General features: G+C 40.1%; 2 long non-coding RNA genes across 2 annotated transcripts in view; both read right to left on the bottom strand.

Moving 5' to 3' along the window:
- LOC108447956 overlaps positions 1 to 5257 on the bottom strand; it is an 8293-nt gene extending 3036 nt beyond the window's left edge. The window contains exons 1-2 of the long non-coding RNA XR_001863685.1: positions 5039 to 5257; positions 2666 to 2722 (exon numbers count right to left, since the gene is read on the bottom strand). This is a non-coding gene — a long non-coding RNA (uncharacterized LOC108447956). The remainder of the gene's footprint in view (positions 1 to 2665; positions 2723 to 5038) is intronic.
- A 2351-nt stretch (positions 5258 to 7608) lies between these two features.
- LOC108447955 lies at positions 7609 to 15345 on the bottom strand. The gene is made up of 5 exons (XR_001863684.1): positions 15197 to 15345; positions 11753 to 11820; positions 10221 to 10539; positions 9247 to 9396; positions 7609 to 7695 (listed from the first exon to the last, which is right to left on the bottom strand). It is a non-coding gene; the product is annotated as an uncharacterized LOC108447955 (long non-coding RNA).
- Between the last annotated feature and the right edge of the window lie 861 nt (positions 15346 to 16206).

Below are 16206 nucleotides of genomic sequence, written 5' to 3'. Positions count from 1 at the left end.
TAAGAATGTTTTTTTAACGTTTCACCCTTCCTCTGTGCAATTATTTATCTTCTAAAAATTAGCCCAAAATAGAAATTCTGCGAAAATATTTCAGTGTGCATTTGTAGTGGGTTGAAAAAAAAAAAGGGCACAGAATTACATGTGTCTTGCCAGACAGGAATACAGGGATAGGCTGGCCTGCATGAGCCAGGGTTTCTGTGCCAGCCATGGAACTGGATGGACAGCTATGCAGAATGTTAAAGTTCAATATGAACTGCTTCAAAAATTCTGCACTTCATCTCCTGTTATAAATGTATATGCTAATAATATCCCCAGTGCATGGAACAAGGAAGCAAAAATTCATCACAAAACAGAAATGAAGCCTAGTAGATGTAGATCCTGATCAAATGCAAAGAAAGCCCCATAAAAGGATGCAGTATATTTTCATCCAACCTCAGTTTAAGTACTGATGGATGAATCTTCATGGATCAGCCAGGCTATAAACTTCACCAAATTAAGCCCTTGAGATATAAGTTAAAATGGTCAATTACCCAAATTTCCTTGAGGTCAGCCAAATGTCATTCCACATCAGTTGCATTACTTTAGTTTCTTAAACTTTTTTTTTTTTTTAAAGATCAAAAATTGCCTGTTTAAGATCCTTAATCAATTCTCATGGAACTCAATACAACTTTTTCCTGAATAAGGACTCCTACATTGTGTTTGTACTACAAAAGCTTCAGCCTTTTATATAAACAGTGTATATTTGAGCAGCCCAATTAAGTCAGTGGAGATATGCACCTGGGATTTTGACTGCATGTGCTGGCTATAGATTTAAATGGAGATAAAGTCAGTCCCTGATTAACAAAACTTCTTTCACCCACAGCTTTGGAGCTGCAGACAACAACATTAGTGGCAAAGGGGATAAGTTTTAGGAAGTGATGTTTTTCCTTCACTAGATAATAACATTCCAGAAAGGAAGAAAATGCACCATCATGTGTTCAAAACCAGTCTGTGAACCAGAGGGAAAGACAGGACAGAACTAGCCCGTAAGTGTACTGGTTGCTTCAGCGCCAGCATGACCAGAGGCCGTGGAGGAAAGTGTGCTGTCCCTCACCTCCAGTCTTAAAAGTGACACTCAGAGCAAGCTATCCTCAGGCCCTGGAAGGTTTTATTTACCTAGCCTCACTGCAATACACAGGTCAGTGAGCCTTGTGGCCTCCACACAAGCTAAGCTATGTTTTCAGGCTCTCCAGCAGCTTCCCCAGCTCACACTGTATCCCTCATGGAGCTGGAAGGGTGCCTCAGTCCTTCTGACAGCATCCCACACAACTGCAGAATGGGTTGGATTGGAAGGCACCACTGGAGGTCATCTAGTCCACCATCCCTTCCCTCCGCAGGGTCCCCTTGAGCATGTCATTCAGAAATGTCTCCAGATGACTTCTGAATACCTTCACAAAAGGACTCTGCAACCTCTCTGTGCAACCTGTGCCCATGTTTATGAGAAGGGAGGATAAAGTCCTCTTGTCTAGCATAAATTACAGTGCCCTCAAAGGAAGAGTCACCCTTTTTTGCTGTTGTCAAAACCATATCCTCCTCCCATCTCCTGGACTCTACTGAGCTCATGAGTACCCCGCATTACTGAGCTTTTTTGTGTCCATGCTTACAAGCAAGGGACTGCTTTCCAGGAGGCAAGAACCACCTCTTTTACACTTCCTTCTCACAGAGAAAGGACTGAGACCAGGTTTTGCTTCTGTTCTCTTTATACATCTGCAGAAATACATTCAGAAAGTGGCCTTTAGAGGTGTCTCTTCAAATCTTGCCTTTCCACAGACATCAAGAAAAACTCAATGCAGAATGATGCACTTCTATTCCAACTCAAATCTTTCCAGAGCTGCTTAGAACTGCCAGTTGATTTCCATGCTTAGAGACCTGCAGTCTTCTCTGTAGAGCCTAACTTGTTTTCCCCTCACTTGATTGCTCAAATTGAGGTTTGCTGTTGTTGCACATTAAACAATCAGGCAACTTTTGAGTTCTGACAGCTGTTACATTTTGCCCCATTAAAATATCTGCACTTTCTGACTATTTCCAGCACTTTTATCAAGGCAGAGAGTTTGACCTCTACATTCTTTAGCTGCTTGCAGGCATCTGGGGCTGGATCTAGGGTGCGGACAGCTTGCTCTGCAGACACAATCCTGTTCCTGTCTTCAGGATGGGCCAATTCCTACTTCTGCACATTGTGTCATAATATGAAGAACAGGTATCTCTCTCTGTGTCTGTTAATTGTCGCTCTAGCACCTGCAGCAAAAGGACAAACTCAAATTTAACCTTCCCTGGTGCACCCTCAACCCTCCCATCCATTACTGTGGGATCTTGTGAGGTAGTTGAAGAGCCTAATGCTGTTGCTGCATTAACCTGCCCCCAGTGTTGTTGCCAGAGTCTGTGCAGCCCCTAGTCAAGATATCAACAAACTTCCTGGGGATTTGATGGACTAACAATCTATCATGCCTTTCCACAGAGGCTCCAGTGCCTAAGCTATGCCCTTTTCATTCCTGGCCAGTTTCCCTCTTTACACCATGACATGCCCAAGTGAAATATTGCCTTGTGATTGTCCAGCATCCAGACTCACTGACTTCAGTATCCAGATCCTGCCCCTCCCTCAAAAGAGGCTCTTTCTGTTTCTCTCTACCTTAGAAGACCTTCTTCTCACTTTGGTGCTTCTGCTTCAGCATATTCCCACCTGCCCCTGTTTGGAGAAGGACAAAACAATCAAACTCCATTTCTCTGTCCTCATGTCTTTACACAGTCATTCTCTCCTGTTGCACATGCTGCTGGACATGCTAGACAGACCTTCCATAAAAAATAGTAATTCTGGGGCTTCTTATTTCTCCTATTAGCTATTTCCTCCATTTTGTAAGCATCAGAGTATCACTCATAATTGTACAGGATTTAGCTATCTTTGCTGACTCTACTACCTTAAAAGGAAAAAAAATACTCTGGTCATTTTTTCCTCCAAGTCAGGATCTACTAGATCAGGCCTTTCCCAGGCAGCCAGTAAAATATTTTCTTCTTCTTGAGAAAAGCCATGTCTTCAGCATCAGCCCCATCAGAATTACAGAGCAATGAGATACCTGTTTGTTTTTCTTGATAGCTGTAAAAACTTGTTCACTTTCTTATTGCATATTCAGGGAAGAATTTTATTACAATTGCTGTATTCTGTGATCTCTGTCCATGCTGCTCCCTAAACTGCTCATCAGTATTGACATTTATATCTTTCTAAAAGCAGTTATGATCAGGGACAACCTTTTTGACTAAGATTTCCAGGACTTCTCTTTAGTAGTGGGTAATCTACTGAGTCATTGTAGCCTGCCAGGAAGAAATCTGTAGTGAAAATGATTCCTAGCAATCAGTTTTCCAAAGAGATATATAAAGGAATGGAAGGCATGAGAAAACTGGATATATAGTGTTAAGAGGAGGGGATGCAGACCATACAGAAAGATGCAAGACAACTTTTATTTGTCTGCTATCATATAAAGCTCTCCCAAGATTAGCCATAAGATAAACATGCATTCTAGGGTTTGGCATATTTTACTTTCTTTATTAAAATCAACTAAATATTACCTTGACAAATTTTTGGAATCCAAGTGCCAGTAACAGTGTTACCTCATAAGAAGCTATGATCAAGAAAACTATATATGAAACCTATACTATCTCATTTCTGTAAAAACATCTTTTTCCATTAGTGTCCTTAATACTTTCTATGTCACATCTTATGGCAATCTTAGAGAAGTAGGAGTTAATATAGCTTTGTATAGCTTTCAATATAACTTCAGTGTTCACACACATATTTAACACATGGTTGTGATCGCTTTTAGAAATGAATTAGTTGGACTTGTATGTCTCTTCCATTCCTGAAGGATTCTATTCCCTCTAAGCATACACTGTTCAGATTAAATGGGTGTTACTTCAGTAGTTTAACTTCAGATACAGAGTTTGTTCACAGAGTATTTTTCATGTTGAACCAGGCCCATCTAGGTATTATACATTTTCTTTTCCCCATTCCATTACCACTTTTTGGTCAGAAAAAGACAAGAAACGACATGGATTCCTGTTAAAATACAGAAGGGTTCTCATTTGCAGTAAGTGTTTATCATCCACGAACTTATTCTACAGAAGAAGTTCAGACTCTTCTTCAGATTCAACCTGCTCGCTACTCATTGGGCTCAATGTGTTTCTCTCAGGACAGAGAAAGATTCTCTGCAGTTCACCTGAATGCTCTGCAGTCCCTTTAGCACATAAAGGTAAAGCAGTTCACTGACTCTGAAAAGTAAACTAAGGCTGGATATTAAATGCTGCCGAGTGATTTAGTCCTCAATTAAGTGCTTGTCCCAATTTTTGCCACTTCAAAAAATCCATTCAGAGTTAAAGGTTCAGAATTTCACTCTTGATCTCCAAGACTGCTTTGGAGATGGTTGAGTTTGGACATTTGGGTTCCATTTCCCTATGTTGTTTTCAGTTCCAGTTAAAGATTTTATAACCCTCTCACAGATGAGTACTTTTGAAGCTACCAACAATCACTAGAATTTCTTTGGGACACTCTAGAGTTACAGGTCTGGAGCCACAATGTCTCACCTGCTTTTGTCTTTTACTTCCACACATTGTACACAATGATTAGGATGCTGTTTAAAGGCAATATTAATGATCTATTTACACATGTTCCAGTATGCATTATAAATAAATCTCTGATAGCAAAAAGCTTATGCAATATTCCTCCATGTTCAATTATGCTTTAGACATATAAACATGTAACACTGCATAGATAATACTGTGCCCTGAATAGATTCCTTTATATAAGATCATATGTAGCAATGTGAGTTGTAGGGTACTACAGCTGGGAAATCTCAGGCTGCATGGATAGAACAAAGGTTGTAGAAATAACTGGGAAATTCAGTCAGGTTTTGCTGTCCCCCAAATTAACCTCTAAAAATCGAAGATGGGTTTTCCAGCAAAGTAAGAATGAAAAATTATCTGCTGTCTACAGAATTAAAAAAAAATGTCTTACCCTGAATTCAGGTATAAAAGGACTCCATCTTCTCCACCTTCTTTGTTCTTTCCTTCCACTGCCCTTGCTGCCATGGTTTCAATGGAATTTAAAACAAACAAATAAGAAAATCTAGGTAGAGCTAGAAAGAACGTGAGACAGCAAACGGGAAACACATTGAGAAGCACAAATTCTTCATTTTTGCATCAGCCACAGATCAGAGCTTTCAGAGAATAATTACCAGTGTTTTTTATTAGTTCTGTCTAATTAGCTTGTTCTTTGTTAGCTTGTTATTTGTGGACACATAGAAACAGCAGTGATTGGTGGATGCAGTGTGACCCTGCCTACACAAGAACAAACTCCTTCCAGAGGGGAAAAAAAAAGATTTTTTTTTTCCCCCCCAAGGGTTTCTTTGGGGCATTTTTCAAGGAGAAGTGAGCATCCTCTATGCGTTGAGCAGCTTGGCTACTTTTGCCCCAGTGCAAGTGTGTCCCTGAAGGCTACAGCAGGATTCTAGCCCTTCCTATAGGCTGCCACTCTTAGAAATGGACTGCAAGCTACCACAGAAGGACAGTAAGAGCAGGAATCCATCTTGATTATTATCTTTATGTTAGTGTATCTTTAATTCCCTCACTGTGTCAACCCATGGCAATTTTTCACCCTGTACTCTGAGGAAATTTGGCTAACTATGCTATTAGGAAAAGTTTATGTTTGGTAGATCCTACTTTGGAAAAACATGGTGGAAAAAAATTACTTCTTAAGGGATCTTCCCACTCTGTCTTTCCATGTTACTATCCCTGCAAAGGAACAGAGCATAACTGTTAAGTACACCTGCACACTGCTACATCACCATCACACTCAGCTGCACACACAAGGGAGCTGGAGGGGGTGTCAAGCCAACTGGATGGCTGGATGCCCTGTTCTCACAGGAAAATATACAGTAAAAAAAATCCTACCACGTGGTAGCTTGGAGGGGGACCAGCAGTCAGGAGTTTTGTGTCACCTCCTCTGTGGAAGGTATCTTTTCAGCTTTATACCGGCTAGCGCTTGTATTTCAATGCCTTAGAAAGCCTCGAGCAGCCTTGAGAGGTAGCACGGGCAATCTAGCACTTTAGTAGCTCTAAAATCGGTACCTGAATCAGCTGCAGAGCAAATACCATCAGCAGAAGCAAAGAGGGAGAAATATAGCTCCCTGCTCGCTCAATTCCCTGCAGTTAGAAGCTTTCAAATGAGACAGACAACCAGAGATGTTCACAGGAAAGTAGCTGAGCTGAGAGAGAGAGCAGAGCCTCCCCTTGACCATCTTTTATTCGGAGAAGGGGAAAGGGGCGGACTGGGGGCGGACCCGGGGTGAGCGGCCAATCAGACACTGCTGAAGAGTCTGAGTTACATTTGGCTTTGCCCGCGCTTGGAACAAAGGAGCTCGGAGCACATGGGCAGGAGCACGTGTCTTTGGGAGGGGGAGGGGAAGCTCAGAACAGGCAGCAACACTCCTCCTTTTGCACATATCTGTCACCTTGGGAATGTCAGAGTAAATCTACTGCTTGCTGTCACTGCTATCAAAGCTTTATGCAAGCCACTGCATTTCAGGCTAAGATTTTCCAGCAGTACAGGAGTCACTGGCTCCCCCACCAACTAGAACTGATTCTGGAGACTTGAATGATCCAGTGCTGTACGCAGGTGCTCTCCCTGTTTTGGTAGTTAACCAGCACAAAAAACCAGTTTGATATATGGAATTCATCTGTTTGGTATTAGCATGTAATAGAAGTTAAACATACCTCTTTGTCACTTCAAGTCTGCATTTCTTGGCCACTTAAAATTCTAGAGAACATCCTCATTGACCAATTTTCTGGCATGTGTCTAAGATTTGAAAACATGTGGTCTTGCATGCCTAAATTGTTTGCTGTGGAAAACTGGTGAAGAAAAAGTAAGGCTGCTTTTATAAAAAACAGCAACTCACGCTAAGATTAGTTCAGTTTGTTAGAGCATGGTGCTAATAACAAAAAGATTTGTGAGTCCAATCCTCATATGGGGCATTTACTTAGAAGACTTGGACTTGATGATCCTTCTGGGTCCCTTCACTTCCAACTCAGAATCTTCTGTGAAGTAAACTCTAGTTTTTAACCTGTGTCTTCAAATATCAATAGTAATATACATTGCACTAAACGACATGTTCCCTTACACTCTGAGTTATCACAAGTCCTGCATACACTTATTTTACCTATACTTTAACAAGAATCTCAAAACCCTGGTTCTTCCAGCTTTTTGTTCCTGGGACTAATTTGCAGACATCCAGTTTTTGTGTTTGCATCTTTTCACTTACAGTCCCTGGCACCTCCTAGGAGGATGTGAACTGCCGGCAGCTAAGCTCTGACTTGCTGTTTGTATTCTGTGCCGTTTTGGCAGCAGTGGTACAGAGCAGATGGCAGGCTTTTCTCCTTTCTTTCAGATGCACCGACTGACTTGGAGCTGTGGATGGCCATGAGGCAGAGGCTGAATGCAACCAGTGTAGGAGAGAGGGGCTGCAAAGAAATACACAAATGACCCCACTTCTGGCACTTCACACATCACTGTCACTCACCTCTGAGTCAAGTTCCTCCCTGCTGCTCTGGAGAAGAGAAGTGATTCTGTGATATCAGTGGAGACCAGCTACAGACAAAGTCAAGTTGTGCTCAGCTCTATATAAACACAAAATAAAGGAGAGGACAAAAATAAGCCTTTATCTTTCAACAAAACCAAGTTTAAGTTCAGTTGCTAAACTGCTGGTGAACTTCATTTCAGGCTTTCATATATTCATGCATCAAGAAGACAGTATTTTCTTCTAATTGGAAGTAACAGTTTCATCTGCCCCAATATTACTACTGATTTATATGGATCTGCATTAGAGAACCTGGGCCTCACATGCGTATTAAAGGAAAAACCTTTTCAAAACTATTTGTCAAACCAATCTAAGTGAAAAACTTCCTTCTGCCACATAAAAATGGCGTCCAAATCCTGCATGCCTATGGCTGCACGACAATATTAGCTGTGATTAAAAATTAATCTCTTATAGCAAAGTTTGTGCTTTTAAATTTTTCATGAGCTTAATTAATTACTCACATGTTTAATGAGCTTTAAATAAATGGATGACTCCTCATCTGTTGGTGTTATTGCAACTATTCAAATTATGTGGAGCACCCTGTTTTTTCTCTTTGACAAGACTGGTTTCTAAACCATCAAATCAATATTTATCCTGAGGAAAAATGTAGTACCAAAGCAAATATCAACAAGCTTCCATGTGAACAGAGAGAGAATAACTAATGTGATTTATTGTTTATGCCAGTTCAGCCCTCACCCTCCCTTACACTTTCCTCCTACCTTCTTCCCCACAAAATGAACTTCTTTTCTGCGTATGCCCAGCTTGTATAAACATCCCTCACCAGTTAATAGAAGCACATAAAGCTGGACTCTGTGAAAGGATAAACCAGTGTGCCCTTAGCTACATCACATCATTCCAGACCAGTGTGAAAGACTGGCTTACATACACCGGGAGTTTACTTTTTGAAGTCAGCAAATCACTGAATTGCTGGGACAGGCTGAAAATATGTCTTAATTACTGCAAGACATTCCTCCATCTCCATAGACCATTATATTGCTGGTTTAAACACAAACTGACTCAGAGCTTGTCTACACAAGGAAGTTACTTCTTAGTAAGGACGAAAGTTAATTTACAGCTGGGTAATCTTCTTCTGTGGACGCATTCAGTGTGCATGAAATAAGCTACTGCTCATTCAAGCTTTAAGTGAATATTTGCTCGGGATTCAACCCCTGAACACTATCCAATTCAATGTAGATCAGACCTGTGAGACCTAGTGAAGACTAATCAGCTGACCATACTGAAATATGCAGTTTTAAAAAAGTGATGAAATAAGCTAGAAGAAAACCATGGCATTCCTTCAAAGTTATGTTTGTTACCCATAGTAATCCATTCTTGATATGCCTCTGCAGCTTGCCAAACAGTTGGCAGGTTAACTGCTTGAAAGGTAACTCCTAAGCAGCCTAGGCAAAGGCTCTTGTTATATCACAGGTGCACAGGTACATACGAGGTGCATTCTGCTGTTAGTCAGGCAGCTGTTAACAGAACCGTTACATTTTCAAAGGAAAATGAAGCCTTCCTGGTGCTTCATTTCCTTTTCCATGCTATGCTGCAAAATCCATTGGCCTTCTACCATTCCTTTCCTAAAACTTACCTCAGGATTTCTTTGTCAACTGAACTCTTCTTACTGGTCCGGCTCTTCTATTTTCAGCTTAACTGTTCTACCCATCAGCTCTTCTCTTTTCTGTCCAATTTGATGTCCCATCCTTTCTGACTTAACACTAAGGCAAGCAGTTAAACTTTCCTGAAACATAACAGAATAAGACCAGTACTCAGTGGGAAGTGGATAATTTCAAGACATGGTAGCATGGTCTGAAGATACCTCTCTTCCAGTTGTATCAGTTACAGAGAAGTTTTCATTCTTACCCAGAGCAACTCATACAATACTTAGACATGGAAACATTAAATTAGCATGAATTTTGACTTCACTTTTTTGGTCATTGCATATGCATCACAAGTGAAGTCTAGTTCCAATCCTAGCTAAGCTGCTGAGGAAATAGACAAAAAACAAGTTAGAATAATCTTATTTTCATATAGATACGGGCCTTAATTATTGCTTTTTAAAATAGAGGTCTGGAATCATGAGGGTAATGGTCTGACAGCTTCAAAGTATGTAGACTTAGATTTCATGAACACTTTGCACATGGGGGTGCCTTTCTGAGTGATCTGTAAGTAATAAAAGATAAAGCTTGAGCTCTCTTGCCAACACTAGACTGTGACTAGCACAAATTCTTAGAGTTCCACACAGAGCCCCTATGATTCTGTGATTTGCATGTACATTTAGATGCAAAAAAGACAGAAGAAGCTGTCTGATATAAATTACAATGAACATAATCTGATTTCTTCTGCTGTGAAAGCCATGGTACAAGCGAGCCCTAGGCATAGTGCAGATCCCTTAACAGTGTGTAAAAGAAGATGGGTTTAGGTCTATCCTTCACAGAGACCCTCAGTCCCCTACAACCTTACTCCTGACAAATAAAAAGAAACCAGAACCAAAACCAATATTTTGCCCAGGCTACACAAGGGAAATTTAAAAATAATACGAAGAGGAAGTTCCAAATAACTTACCGGAAGAAATGAAAGGATATTATGTCCCTTCTGTTCTAAAAAAACAAAAGTGCACATGCACTTTAAAGCCTTGGACAAGGCCACTGTTTTTGAAAAGCAGAGGAGGTGCAGTTGGAGTTTGGAACTGTAGGTCTTTTTCCCCTTCTCACAGGGACTTCAGGTACTGATGCATTTCAGAACTCAGAGGGTAGCAAAGGCTCCACTGTAGCAGACAAAGCTGAAAATGCTGCTGTTCTTGGGTGAGATTTTTTTATTATTTTTGACAGCCTCTTTAGTTGTTTTTCTGACAGTGACTGAGCAGAAACATGTTGAATGCTTCCTAGAATTGGCAAAGACGTGCAAAGCAAATTAATTTTTTCTGTTTGGTGTATGTATGAAACAAAAAATGTTATGCTGTTAAATGCAAAACATTACTGTCACCAAAGGTTTGGCCACCATTTAAGATGGCCCTATGACCTAGAAATGGACAGAACTTCTCTTACAAAGTGTATATGGCTACTACTGCAACAAAAACGTAGCTTTCTGTCAGTGAAGAATCATCCTGACAGACAACCTTTGTAATCAATATTACCCATATCCTCAGCCAGAAGTCAATATCCTTCTTTATATGCGGGAATGACAGAAAAAAGCTTCACAGAATAACAGAATAAGTAGAGTTGGAAGGGACCCTCAAGGATCATTGCAACTTCTGGCCCTGCACAGGATCATCCCCAAGAGTCACACCATGTGCCTGAGAGTATTTTCCAAGCATTTCTTAAGCTCCATCAGCCTTGGTACTGTGACCACTTCCCTGTTCCAGTGTCCAACCACGCTCTGGGTGAAGAACCTTTTCCTGATATCCGACCTAAGCCTCCCCTGACACAACTTCAGGCAGTTCCCTCTGGTTCTGTCACTGGGCACCAGAGAGAAGAGATCAGTGTCTGCCCCTCCTCTTCCCCTCATGAGGAACTTTCATCTGTTTCTTCCTTCAGGCATGTTCAGGTGAGGCAATTTGTACTGGTACCAAAACATCTCCACAAAACCCTTCCCTTCTTTTCTTTTCAGGAAGTGGATTTTGCCCTACATTCTGCAAAGTTCCAGGTGACTCCAAGGGGGACACAGCTGTACAAGATGCTTGTGTACTTTACTGTAACTCTTCTTAGCATGTTAGAGGTCAATTCAGAGAACTGCTTCAGTAGCAAGACAGGAAGGCCAAAAATCACTCATGAATAGAGAACCTCTACATTGTTTATTAAATAGGATCACAGTATGCAGTTCAGCAGTCAAATCCAGACTTCTTGCATCTGTTTGCATTCATATATTTGTTACTAATATCAAGCCTGGAAAAATGTATATACTTCACCTTTCTTTTAATGCCACTGACATCAGCACATAAGACAATTCTCCTACCCATGTTCTGCATTTGAACTATATCAAGCACCACATTTAAGATTCCTATGTCATATAATGAGGTAATGTAAAGGCAGGAACAATGTGTATCCCTCCTGCCACAACAATTGAATAGAAAAAGGAAGAGCATACATTAAACTTACAAATGGTGTTTCGGTGGCATGGGCACTCTACCTTCATTTAATCAATCCAGTATTTCCTTTAGGAATACCTGAAATAATACAATTCCTGGTAAGGTATGATGAGCTGTGATGGCTTCACACCAGTGTCAAGATCACTGAAATCAGGGGAACAAAGAGAAGGCTTGAAACTGCTTGATAAGGTCTGTATTGCATTGCAGGTTTTGGGATAAATTAAAAGACAAGAGGTTCAGACATATGATTCAGAATTTTGTTCAGTTCAACATTAAAATGTCTAATTTATATTTTTTAATGGCAATCAGAAGAAAGAAAATTACCAGGCATGTCCCACACATTTCCAACTCCTAGATAGCTGCATTTATTGTCTTTAGACTACTCAACCTGCTGGGATTGTAAAGCTGGTCCCAGACGCAGGCAAAGGCTTTCAGTTATTGCTAACAGGTAACCATATAAAAAATAAGAGAACAGCATTTCTTTTATACAGAAAGAATTGTTACTTACATAGTGCCCAGAGCATGCTACAGGCTCCAAAGGGAAAGTTAAATAACGAACATATGATGTAAAGCAATAATCCTGCCCTTACTGAAATAAAAATGAATGTGCTTGTTTCCCTAGGCACAGGGCTTGTCTCCACATTCATTTTGCTACTGAACTAGCCACGTGTTTTTAAATTGCTATGCTGCAGAGGTTTGTTTTGTTTAGTTTTCTTTCAGTATTAAACCTCTCAATTCCTCAGCCATAGAACAGGAAGAGATTATTGAGTTCAGCACAGCTCTTGAAGTCAAAAGGAGTTACTTCTCCAATAGGAGGGCTTTTGTTCAGAGCACAAGACTGTTTAGACAGTGTAGATCTGTAAGTTGTAAGGAACAGTTAGTGCCAGAGAAATGAGCTTGTTCATTGCGCTCATCAGTGTGTGTTACTATTTTGGCATGAAAAAAGAAAAGCTGCACAGTATTAATAGAAGAATTATTTACAAGGTAAGACACATCCACAGCCAAGTTTCTGCAGTTCACTGCTACTTCAGGCCTGTACAGTGCCAATGATTGTGCTGACAAACCCCAAACAGTAGCTGGGCATGACCAAAAGACATTCTTTGAACGCTCTGCTCTTGCAATCAAATGCAAGTGCATGCGTGCTTGCAGTCTCTCAATCCACAGCATCTGGGTGCACATTGTGGGAATATCTGAGCATTTAAAGCAAATTTAAAGGGAGCTCAGTTGAGAAAAATACCCAGATTTCTCGCACTTAGAGAGAAATGTTCACCACTTAGTTTAATCATACATTGGACATCCATTTGAGAACAAAGAAACAGAGAACTCCATTTTTCTGAGAGAGGAAAGTTTATGTTACAACAATTGACTTCCACTTATCTTGTTTTTGACTTCAAATTCTTCATATTTTGCTCTATTATTTTACCTCCATTCTGATGCAAAAGCATTTATTATCATTTAATTTATTACATGTGATAGTTGCCACAACACATTTTATTGTCTGTACTTAGTAACACGTAAGACTTCCAGCTAGTAGTCATGTACCATGTAAGCACCAAATATGAAGACAGTTATTGCAGCATATAAGAATTTTTCACATACCTGAAGCACTGTATTTTCAGACTGTGAACTTTTATAAAAAATTAAGTCTCTTTAGTTCCATACCCAGCCTCATATATTTCACAAAATCATTTCAGAAATCTATTTATAAAATCCTAGTTACGTGACTGAAGTCTTAATTTCAGCTTGGAGAGGCTAATGGGGATATTCTTGCTAACGGGGAAAAAAATCTGTCTAAAAAATCCCACATTTGAGATAAGAATGTGTCATTCTAGTTCCTAACGCTAAATTCCTAATTCTCCAAAGGAAGCTGAAAATGAACACTTAAAGAGCCTAACTGCTGTGTTTACTGCACAGGACTTCTACATGAGGTATAATTGGAGTTCTTGCCTTTGTAGGCCAGCTAATGAATATTCCATTAAACAGGACTTCAATTACACTTGCAAGGAAACTGAATTGGAAATCTGTGCTATTTTTAAAGACAATGCAGCTTACAATAAAATTCCAGCTCAACTGGCTTAGTTTCCAAGCTGAAGAGACATGTCCAGTCTTGTCAGAAACATCATAGGGGCATCAGCCTTCTACCATCCAGTACAAAACATCCTTCTGAAGAACAGCTCTCTTGCAGTTTAAGCTGTCTAAATTAGAAATGTAAAACCATCTTAAAATACAGTAGGACAGGAATGATGTTTGAAAGTGCTGTGCATCTACCTGCTTTTCAACACAATCACTGTGAGACGGATTGGGAGATGCACTTGCCTGAAGCACAACATTTTCCACTGCTGCAGTCTGGGATTGCTAGCTACAAGTCTGAGTCACCACTGAAGTGACACAAGGAGGGACAAAGAGTAAGGGCAGATGAAAAGAATGGAAAGGAAGCACAGAAAATACAAACACTCACAAGCACAGACCCAGAAGACAATCCATGACAGGCAGGGTCTTTTGAAAGTGACTGCAATACTAGCTTTGGAATGCTAGTCTTCAAAAGATTGTTTTATCTACACCAATTTTAGCTTGTAATTCTGTCCTCCCAACCATGCTGACACTTCTTTTAAGGTATAAAAACTGTTTTGTCACTGGTGCACAAATCTACAAAGCTGGTGCACAGCTACTACAAAATTCAGGAGACAATAAAATTGTGTGAATAATTGTAAATCAGACAATCTAATTATCCCGCTAGAGACACAAAAATTACTGCTTTAGTAAACTTTGTATTTTAGGAAGTCAGAAGATTCACTTTTATGTTTAACGGGCCCCAGACAGTTCAGTACTTAGTAAACAGCAATTGTGCAGTTTCCCTTAAATATCCCTGAAGTGAAAGAAAACAAATGCAGGTGGAAAATCCACATCAACAGCTGTGGGCAATGCAAGAGGAGGGGGAGGGGAAAACAACATCAAAGACTGTAAACCTAATAGAATGGTTACTTTCCTACCACCTCCCTTCACTTCCTATAGCAAATCAAAATATTTCTCCTCATTGTATTTGTGCCTTTTTGCAGTAGAGGGATGACCAGTAAACATCTTAATCAGCAACCTGGTAACAACAGAGTACAGAGAGAAAGAGGGAGAGAGAGAGAAGCCGATCAATGCTTTAGAAGTGGAGAGAAGAAAGTATGTAAGGGGACAATGGATGGGATTCCAGTGAAAAACACACATAAAAACCCCCCACAAAATGGGGGAAAAACATCATAAACGTTTATAGCAAATCACAAAGCCACTTCTAAGAGTGAGGAGACATTCTTCCTCTTTATTGCTTAATTTTACATTGCTGTCCAATATAGTGGTTTCTGTGAGTGTATGCCACAGCTTAAATAGCTAAATAGGAGCAATCTGTACCTCATAAAAGGATAAAAATATTCGTTCATTTATTTTGTGTTTAATGACAAACTGTACTTACATTTCCTTTATGGAGCGTTATACAAAAACCATGAACATGTATTATGTTACAAATACTCGCAGCATTAAATTTCCTTCAATTTGGTCTCTTCTAGACCAAAGGAGAATTGTTGTGTTGTCCTTTGAGAGCTTATCCTTCTGTTAAAACAGTCAAAAAGAAAAAAGTAATTACAGTGTCAGAAATATCTACAAACACTCCTGAAACTGAGCTAGAAGTCCCCATGGATAATCCTTATCTTCAGTTCACAGGCCACTTAGGGTCACCTTTACCATTCTTTACAGCATTGTCCTTGAAACATAGGTAGGAACAGCCATGTTGTAACTACATACAATAAAAAAGAACAAACTCCTCACCTGATTTTCCTGGCTAATGAGCACAGGGTAAATTTATGGAATTAATACAAAAGGCCAAACTGAGACTGGGTAAATTTTACCTACAGGAAGCATGTATTTAAGCCTCCTCAAGCACAAAATGCAACCCAGCTGCAGGATTCACATGTCTGGTCTCAGTAAACACATTACAGTGTACTTATTTTAGCTCTTTTAAAAATTGCGGTGCATGCCTCACCACTGTGGTTTTAACACTGTAGAGATATCCAGCTCTTAGAGAGTGAGCAAACATTTCAGTTCGCTCATAGAAAAACCTCAGAAAAGTATTCTTTTTACTGTTTTCTCCATCTTTTACTGCAAGCTCAGAAAAGAATGGTTTGGTGTTGGCCTGGAGGTTTTGTAAGTCTCTTTTGAGCACTTATGGTTGATCCAAGATCAAAATTCTCAGTAGAAGTAATCCTTTCATGCTAAAATCCATACAGTATTGCTGCAAGCTTTGTGCCCAACAGAAGAGTCATTCAGGCAGCGTTACCGCTGGGACTACTGAAAATTACTTTGCAAGGTAACTGTGGTGCAGGACGGGTTGGCGCTACGATTTGGCTAGCAGCATTTAAAGGAAATGCAGAAGTATGGCTTACAGGCTCGGAGGCGCTCTGCAGGAGCGGAAAGCGAGCGGCGCAG

Source organism: Corvus brachyrhynchos, unplaced genomic scaffold, assembly GCF_000691975.1.
Source record: "Corvus brachyrhynchos isolate BGI_N302 unplaced genomic scaffold, ASM69197v1 scaffold547, whole genome shotgun sequence".
NCBI lineage: Eukaryota > Metazoa > Chordata > Aves > Passeriformes > Corvidae > Corvus > Corvus brachyrhynchos.
This window is presented reverse-complemented; position numbering and strand designations above follow the sequence as displayed.